This window comes from Quercus lobata, chromosome 10 (genome assembly GCF_001633185.2).
Source record: "Quercus lobata isolate SW786 chromosome 10, ValleyOak3.0 Primary Assembly, whole genome shotgun sequence".
Taxonomy (NCBI): domain Eukaryota; kingdom Viridiplantae; phylum Streptophyta; class Magnoliopsida; order Fagales; family Fagaceae; genus Quercus; species Quercus lobata.
The window spans coordinates 34,810,876-34,820,645 of NC_044913.1; the positions used below are offsets into that span (position 1 = coordinate 34,810,876).

The window sequence follows — 9,770 nt, forward strand, 5'->3', positions numbered from 1 at the left end:
CTCTTCAGTCTTCAATTGCTTAAGTCTTCACACACTCTCTCTTTATCACACAACCCTTACAATTAAATCCCACAATAAATACAAAGTATAAAAGATTGAATAAAATTACAATCAAATTTGGTACGAAATTAACGCCAACAAAACACATTGTTGTAAATTACAACTTTACACATAGTAATACAAAGTAATGAATGCTGACTGCCACTTTAAAGATTACGAAATCTTAATCCTTAAGTACCTGATTTAATCTTTTATGTTATTCATCATATATTTATGAAATCCAATTTCATAAATATGTACTTTGATAACTCCTTACTAAAGTGGTTGGGCCTAACACTCTGAATAACCAAACCCATTAAACTTATCTTAAGGGAATATTTTATATCTCCGTTAAAAGATTATGAATTCCATCCTGAGAATATATGTTTCATCAATACTAAATGCAACTGCCCAACATACTGAGGTTTTGATTGTGACTTATAGATCTCACTCCTAATATATCAAAACAACTTACACCTCATGATCAGGTCCATTATTCTCTCAGGATTTAGAGTTAATGTAAATAGAAGTCATGAGATTTATTATTCACTGACAATCATTAGGAGAATAATAAATCTCACAGCAGTCTAGTTCAATATGTCTTAACTCTTAAAACATATCAACATATCAACTAAAAGTCTCTACTTCCATGATCACGACAAATCATCTTAGTTGATATGTTATAGTCTTCGCAGATGAAATGCTCAATTTCATCACTGACTACGAACTAAAATTCTGAGTTTATAAAGAACTTATAATTTATATCTTCTATAACTTTTCACATAAATCACATACTACGCATCTCAAGGACTATATGATAATATCTCATTAGTTCATTTATAGATAGTCTCATATAATATAACTATTTAATTATTCATGACATGCCAATAAATTGGATTTTAGGACATAAACCCCGACATGTAATTAGTTAAAGACTAGCACCCCTAAACCTGGCCTTTTGCAACTATTATACCTGATGCATTAACTAGTGTGTATCAGTAGAGATACATGTATTTTGTCAAAGATACAAAACATAATATTTGTATAAACGTAATGTAGCAGCAGTAGCAAAGATTGTGAGAGGTCTATGTGTTAGGTGTGTGCATATTGTTATATGGTAGCAGATGGTTGTAATAGCTTGTGTATACCTAGAGTAATTTTCTAATTTCCAATTTCAATCCCCCTACTTCTAATTTTACAATTTCAATGTAAATTTTCTCAATAGAATTACTTCCAAAGTCCGATGACTTATTTGGGTGGCTCATGAAGGATTTTCACATCTGAAGAGGGAGGCATCACTTTCCTCTTATCTTTTTACTGTATTAGATAATTGAGTAACCTAACTTCATAAGAGAGATAATGATAGTACTCAATAGCTAGGGACTGCAACCGAAGATCCACCACCAATTCATGGAACCTAAGTTTCAAAGAGTGTGGTTCTGTAGTGTTCTTGGACTTATAATATTTCAAATTGTTGGAAAATCTGGTTTTGCATCTCATACAAAACACACAATGGAAGCAACAAGCACAAATCTACTTCATTCATAAGAGATAATATGTAACCTTGAATTCTAGAACAAAAAATAGCAAGCGTACCTTGATGCAGTGAAATTCAAAACCAAGACTTGAGAATACCTCTAACCAACATCCCAATTCCACATGGTACCCAAGAAGAGTGGTCTATCAATCAATCTTTATGTACGTTAATTCTCAAAGAAAAGTTCTTTTAAAAGATATTGTTGTTCTTCTTCTTGTAGAGAAAAACAGTTTTTTTTTTTTTTTCATCATACATACATTCTAACTACCTTGGCAATTACTTTATTTAATAACTCTTATTAAATATGTAAAGTTGTGATTTACAACTATTTTGTGTTGGCTTTAATTCTGTGCCAAATTTGATTGTAATTATGTTCAATCTTTTGTACCTTATATTATATGTGGGATTTCTTTGTAAGGGTTGTGTGTGAGAGAGAGTGTGAAGACTCAAGGCAAATTGAAGATCAAAGAAGTTTTCACGGGTAGCTCACGAGTAGCCTTCCTGCAAAGTGAAGCATGTGTTTAGCACATGACTGGAATGCGAAGGGTCATGACAGATTCTGACAGCTGGTTTCGTGAGTGTCTAACAGTCAAGGCCTTCCCGCGAGATACCCGCAAAACATTCTATTTTGCTATTTTGTCATATCTAATACACCTTACCTCTACCCACACTATATATACCCACCTTACCCACATATTGAGAGAAGTGATTTTCAGAGAGAAAACCCTAACCATTAACTTTGAGAAAGAGAGATTGTCATACCCACAATCCTCTACACAATCCATTGTGGTTTTCCTCAACTCATATCTCTCCATATCCAAATCCTTGAGAGGTTGATAGCCCAAACGCTTACCACACCCATCCTGAGTGTAAAGTGAGGTTTTGGTACTACTGGGAAGCATTGGAAGAAGCCATTTGTTTGATGGATGCAATCGGGCTCAATTGCGTGATCTGGAGAGCTAGAGAAGACAAGGCTTGGTCAAGTCAGTTGGTAAAAGGAGCTTGGAGGGCTCAAGTACATGGGGTAGACAAGGCTTGAAGGGTCTTTTGTTATTCATGTACTCCAACTTTATTCTCTAGTGGTTTAATTTACCGCATGGAGAACGGTGGAGAGGTTTTTTACCGAGTTCTTCAGTTTTCTCTTCGATAACACATCGGCGTGTTATCTTGTATTTGCATTCTTCTTCCCTACTCTTTTAGCTTTCATTTTACTGCTGTGATTTGATAAATATGGCTTAGAGGAGTTATCTTATTTATTCGCTCGCATTTACTCTATTCTGCACTTAGTTTAAGTTAGAGTAAAATCAACCGTGCCGTAATTTTTAATTTGGGGGTCTAAACAACTCTTGTGTTTTTACACAAATTCGAGCTTTCAATTAGTATCCGAACGGGTACACTTGTTGTGGTTTCATTACCTAAGTGTGATCCTAGACCCCTTGGCTTGCTATGAATAGTGCTATGGCAAAGGCCAACATGAAGCATAGTTCATGTGTTTGTGATAATGTCTCTATAAGCATCTTTGGAGATTGCCCTTGCAATGAGCTTTTAGAGTTATTCAAATCAAAGAAACATGCTAGAATTTTTGTACACATGTTGAAATTTTTGCAACATAGAAATCATGATATTCATAATAGCTTGTGTAAGTCAAATTCTCTAGTTGCTAAATATAAGAGAAGGAATAGACAATTATGTGATAAATTTGATTGTTTGAAAAGAAAGCTTCGCTCATCTATGAATGAAGTAAAGGAAGATGAATCCTGTTTTAATGGTCAAGAATGCCTATCTCATGCTTGTCTTTTTCTTCATATTGCATTGAAAGTGTTTAATTTGTGTCTGTGGTATCTTGACAGCGGATGTTCAAGGCATATGACAGAAGATAAATCACTATTCAAAACTCTTAAGGAGAAGGAGGACGGCTATGTAACATTTGGATATGGTAGTCACTCACAAGTTCTTGGAAAGGGAACCGTTGATATTCTGGGACTTCCCTTATTGACTGATGTCCTGTACATCAAAGGATTAAAAGTGAACTTGGGACCATCTTCAATCAACATAGTGTTTGAGTGAATTTTTTTTTTTTTTAAAACAAAATTTTCTCTCTTAGTGGAGACGGACAGAGGAGGCTGCTTTAGGATTTTCAAAAAATCAGAATTTTTGTTTTTTGTTTTTTTTTTTTTTTAAATAATATTGATGTTTAAAAATGTGGGAGCTCTAAAAAAAGTCAAAGACTTCAGTTTTATATATATATATATATATATAATATATATATTACTCAACTTCATAGGCTGGGTTTGGATTGTTTTTTTGCATGCTTTTTTTTTTGGGGGGGGTGGGTGGGTCAACCACAAAGCAGCCCACGGGTATTTTGTCTAAGTATTTTTGGGCCCTTCTAAAGCTAATTTCAAGTTTTAATTCAAGTGGATAATGGGCCAATCTGAGTGGGTCTTTGGGCTGGAAATCTGGCTCTCAAACTTAGCAAACTTAATGGGCTTTGGTTAATTTTTTTTTTCAAGCCCGATTCAACAGAATTTCAGGTGTTTATTTTCATGGATATTGGGCTGACTTTGTGGGTTTCAAGCTTGCTGGTTTATTGTTAAAAAAATAAATTAATTCATTAATTAAAAAAAAAAAAGCCGTTTAACAGGAGGTTAGCATTATCTATATATATATATAAAACCGAAGCTTTTGAAGCTCCCACAATTTTCCACGTCAGCACAACATTAAAAAAAAAAAATAATAAAACATAAAACAATAAAACCAAAACCAAAAAAAAAAAAAACCGAAACCTAAGAAAACCATTATAAACCTCTCTTTTCACAAGCGCCTCTCCTTTTCTCTCTCTCAGTCGCTCACTCTCTTCATCCATCAGCAAAAGGGCCTGCTTTTCTCTCTCTCAGTCGCTCTCTCTCTCCATCCATTAGCAAAAGGGTCTGCCTCCAAACCTCGCTCGGTCTCTTCATCCATCGGCAAAAGGGTCTGCCTCCAAACCAAACAAAGTAAGTTTTTGTTTTTTCCATCAGCAAATTGCTTTTCTTTTTGTGTGTTGTTGATTTTGGTTGGTGGGTATTTATACAATATCAATAATCAATGTTTACGTGTTTTATTGATCTTGCAAACATAATTCAGTATGTAATCGGGCAATTCAGGCTGATGAGGCTGATACAGAATAGATTAACATGTACTGTGGCCAAAATAATTTTTTGGTTTTCACTTGAATCAATAATAGACATGGATAATAAGTATTAAGTAATTTTATATGGTTTTCAGTTTTGTGACAAACCTTATTGTTGTACTTGGATGGTGAATTACATTGGGTTTCTAAAGCTATTTGTTTCGTCTATATATATATATATATAGTGTATTTTGGTAAAGAATTGCACTTTTCACAGCATAAGATTTTAGTCAAGTGCTTGGCATCAGAATTCTTTTATTAACAATCTCAGGATTCTTATGAATTTGATGTAATTATCCAAGTATCATTGGTCTGCAAGGAATGCCAACCGTGACCATTTTTCTGCAATCATATTTGAATACACTATTGAATGTTCGTCAGCTCCCTTATGGAGAACCTATAATAAATTTTCCTTAATGTAGTTTGTGCTTTTATGGTCCTACTTTTTGGCTGGTTGGTTTGCTTGTGGCATTTAGATTGGATGTGCCATGTATGTATGAGAAATAAAATGAAATAGAGATTGCTGCTTCAGATTTTGTTAGCCTTAAATGGCTCACAACTATTGATTTGTATCTTCTTTTTCATTCACTTCATCCTTCTTTTTTACTCATGTTGGTTGGTTCAAGTTACCTGTTGTTGTTAAACTGTTTGAGACTACTTTCTTAGAAGATGCCCCTTACTAGAAACTAGGAACTTGAGAATAACATCAGTTAGAAAAGAACTCTCAACCTATCTATTAAGAACTTACATCCAACTTTGGCACAATAGAAAACATACTTCGGCAAAGATTATTTCTTTCTTTCCCTGTTGGCATTGTTCAGTATGTATGTTCTTTGAATCCTTGCTGTGTCCCTGTGTAATTTGGTTGTCTATGAGAATGGAACCCTTAACCTATATGTTGAAAATTTACATCCACCTTTGGCACAATAGGAAACATACTTTGGCAAAGAGTAGTTTTGTCTTTCCCTGCTGGCATTGTTCAGTATGTATGTTACTTTGAGTCCTTGCTGTGTTAGAAAGTTCCATTTTTTTAATCATATTTTGTTCATATTTTACTTGAAGTTTTGCTTTTATGTTTCATTTCTCACTGATGAACATTATTTTCAATCTTTTATTTGAAAATTATTTGCTTATAATTGCTCCTGTTGCTGTCATATCACAAATTCCTGTAGGCCCACTCTTGTAACAAAATAATAAGAATTGTTGCCTGTAGGTAGGTGATCCTCTAGAGAAGGCTGCACTTAAGGGAATTGATTGGAGTTATAAGTCAGATGAAAAGGTCATGCCAAAAAGGTATGCTGTGACATTTCAATATCATTAGTCTTATTGCTCTTTGGGCTTTATTTCTATATATAGTTTTATTTTCATTCTTTAATCCAAGATTGGAATGTGATTTTATGGACATGTATTCGTTTTCTTTATCTTTTTCCTTGCTTTAGCTGCGCTTTTTGCTTCTGTTATTGGTTCCTTTCTTTACATGTTCTTTTTGTTAAAGAACATGTAGCAAGAGATTCTTAATAAAAGAGCATAAGAGGGTAAAAAAATCACTTAAGAACCAGAGTAAAGACAAATGAAGGTAGCAATCAAAAAGAGTTCAGTTGGTCATTGACTATATCTTTGTCTATTAATTTTGGTGGAAACAGCCACTAAAGTCTTGAAGCCAATTTCTGCATAAATAGATTTTTTTTTTTTCATGATTTTATGACATGCTATAAATTGCAGGGGAAGTGGCAATGTTGTTCAGATTGTTCAGAGACACCACTTTGCATCCCACTTGAAGAGAATGGCAGTTGTTGTTCGCATTCAGGAGGAATTTTTTGCTTTTGTGAAGGTCTATTTTATTCGTGAACCCTGCAATTTGTATGCATGCATATATGGATTAGGAATGCTATTTTACTTGATGCTTGCATAATCAGGTAGCTTATAAGAAAGAAGTTATTGTGTATTTTATGGTAAAATTTTATAGGTAGATACGAAAATGTATTTGGGAATATGCCATGATATATAACATCAAGATTTTTCTTTAGAAAAAGAAGTTCCCAACCTATTTTGTATTCTAGAGTTGATTGAATTGAGTTTTTGTGCACACACTAAGATAATCAAATTGAATATATGTTTTTGTGTGGAAACTGAGCTATTGGTCAATTTGAATTGTTTTTGTGTGGAAACTGAGCTCTGGGTTTGAATTTGTTTAGTGGAAACTGATTGAGGTGGAGTTATCAGCTTGCTTCCTTTGTTTTTGTGTGGAAACTGAGTTATGATTTATTTTTTGGCATGACCTTTTCATCTGACTTATAACTCCAATCAATTCCCTTAAGTGCAGCCTTCTCTAGAGGATCACCTACCTACAGGCAACAATTCTTATTATTTTGTTACAAGAGTGGGCCTACAGGAATTTGTGATATGACAGCAACAGGAGCAATTATAAGCAAATAATTTTCAAATAAAAGATTGAAAATAATGTTCATCAGTGAGAAATGAAACATAAAAGCAAAACTTCAAGTAAAATATGAACAAAATATGATTAAAAAAATGGAACTTTCTAACACAGCAAGGACTCAAAGTAACATACATACTGAACAATGCCAGCAGGGAAAGACAAAACTACTCTTTGCCAAAGTATGTTTCCTATTGTGCCAAAGGTGGATGTAAATTTTCAACATATAGGTTAAGGGTTCCATTCTCATAGACAACCAAATTACACAGGGACACAGCAAGGATTCAAAGAACATACATACTGAACAATGCCAACAGGGAAAGAAAGAAATAATCTTTGCCGAAGTATGTTTTCTATTGTGCCAAAGTTGGATGTAAGTTCTTAATAGATAGGTTGAGAGTTCTTTTCTAACTGATGTTATTCTCAAGTTCCTAGTTTCTAGTAAGGGGCATCTTCTAAGAAAGTAGTCTCAAACAGTTTAACAACAACAGGTAACTTGAACCAACCAACATGAGTAAAAAAGAAGGATGAAGTGAATGAAAAAGAAGATACAAATCAATAGTTGTGAGCCATTTAAGGCTAACAAAATCTGAAGCAGCAATCTCTATTTCATTTTATTTCTCATACATACATGGCACATCCAATCTAAATGCCACAAGCAAACCAACCAGCCAAAAAGTAGGACCATAAAAGCACAAACTACATTAAGGAAAATTTATTATAGGTTCTCCATAAGGGAGCTGACGAACATTCAATAGTGTATTCAAATATGATTGCAGAAAAATGGTCACGGTTGGCATTCCTTGCAGACCAATGATACTTGGATAATTACATCAAATTCATAAGAATCCTGAGATTGTTAATAAAAGAATTCTGATGCCAAGCACTTGACTAAAATCTTATGCTGTGAAAAGTGCAATTCTTTACCAAAATACACTATATATATATATATATAGACGAAACAAATAGCTTTAGAAACCCAATGTAATTCACCATCCAAGTACAACAATAAGGTTTGTCACAAAACTGAAAACCATATAAAATTACTTAATACTTATTATCCATGTCTATTATTGATTCAAGTGAAAACCAAAAAATTATTTTGGCCACAGTACATGTTAATCTATTCTGTATCAGCCTCATCAGCCTGAATTGCCCGATTACATACTGAATTATGTTTGCAAGATCAATAAAACACGTAAACATTGATTATTGATATTGTATAAATACCCACCAACCAAAATCAACAACATACAAAAAGAAAAGCAATTTGCTGATGGAAAAAACAAAAACTTACTTTGTTTGGTTTGGAGGCAGACCCTTTTGCCGATGGATGAAGAGACCGAGCGAGGTTTGGAGGCAGACCCTTTTGCTGATGGATGGAGAGAGAGAGCGACTGAGAGAGAGAAAAGCAGGCCCTTTTGCTGATGGATGAAGAGAGCGAGCGACTGAGAGAGAGAAAAGGAGAGGCGCTTGCGAAAAGAGAGGTTTATAATGGTTTTCTTAGGTTTCGGTTTTTTTTTTTTTTGGTTTTGGTTTTATTGTTTTATGTTTTATTATTTTTTTTTTTTAATGTTGTGCTGACGTGGAAAATTGTGGGAGCTTCAAAAGCTTCGGTTTTATATATATATATAGATGAATGCATTGAATATTTAGTGGAAGACATGAAATAAATGAAATAGAAAAATAACAACATGCTACTAGAGAATTGATATTGAATTCCAATAGCTAATGTCACATCATTTGGAAAAAATTGGTAGCTTTCCCGTGCATCGCACGGGTTAGCGACTAGTTTTTTTAATTTCTGTGCGTTTGATCAAAATAAGGAACAACTAATTTGGCTGTTCAAGGCAGCATTAGTAGTAATATTGTTCGGTTAGACTTTAGGGCATCGAGAATTAATTCTAATCACACCAACTTTTCTGTAAAGTCAAATTTTGTTTGTTATTAGATGCAGATGGGATTATCACATCATGCACATGGCAAGCGAGAAAAAGATCATATCCATTCTGCACGTTCATCCTTCAGATTAAGCCAAATAGATTAAACATAAGTTTTGAACAGGTCAGAAGTTGCACATTTCGTCCAAAAATGTATTGACAAAGATGAGAATATGGGAATACAAACTTCGCAGCATTGAGGAAATTTGCTTGTCTCACATTAACACATAAAAGACTCGTGATGACAGTTACATATTAGACAATTCTCAGTTATTTTTTTCATGTTCTCGATAAATGAAGAAAAATATGGAGTCTTGGGGTTTAGTTAGGTCGACAATTAATGCATTGCACGGAAAGTTTCAACGATTTTTTTCATGTTCTCAATAAATGAAGAAAAATATGGAGTCTTGGGGTTTAGTTAGGTCGACAATTAATGCATTGCACAGAAAGTTTCAACGCGGGCTTGATATAGTTGCCAGATTATAGTTCAACATGCACCCTCTGACGGTCTGACCTTTGATGATTGTTCCATGCAATTTCGACATACCTGATGAGGGACTTGTACTAATGTAGACCTTGAAGGAGATTTTTATCACAATCAATCTAAAGCTATAAATAGGTTCTAGTTCTATGTATTGTGAGAGC

At 34.0% G+C, this 9,770-nt stretch overlaps 2 long non-coding RNA genes across 2 annotated transcripts; one reads left to right on the forward strand and one right to left on the reverse strand.

Moving 5' to 3' along the window:
- Positions 1–4,495: 4,495 nt before the first annotated feature.
- Positions 4,496–6,026, forward strand: LOC115962966. The gene is made up of 2 exons (XR_004085644.1): positions 4,496–4,572; positions 5,962–6,026. It is a non-coding gene; the product is annotated as an uncharacterized LOC115962966 (long non-coding RNA).
- Positions 6,027–7,028: 1,002 nt separating this feature from the next.
- On the reverse strand, positions 7,029–8,699 carry LOC115963231. Its single transcript, XR_004085761.1, has 2 exons — positions 8,483–8,699; positions 7,029–7,093 (listed from the first exon to the last, which is right to left on the reverse strand). It is a non-coding gene; the product is annotated as an uncharacterized LOC115963231 (long non-coding RNA).
- Between the last annotated feature and the right edge of the window lie 1,071 nt (positions 8,700–9,770).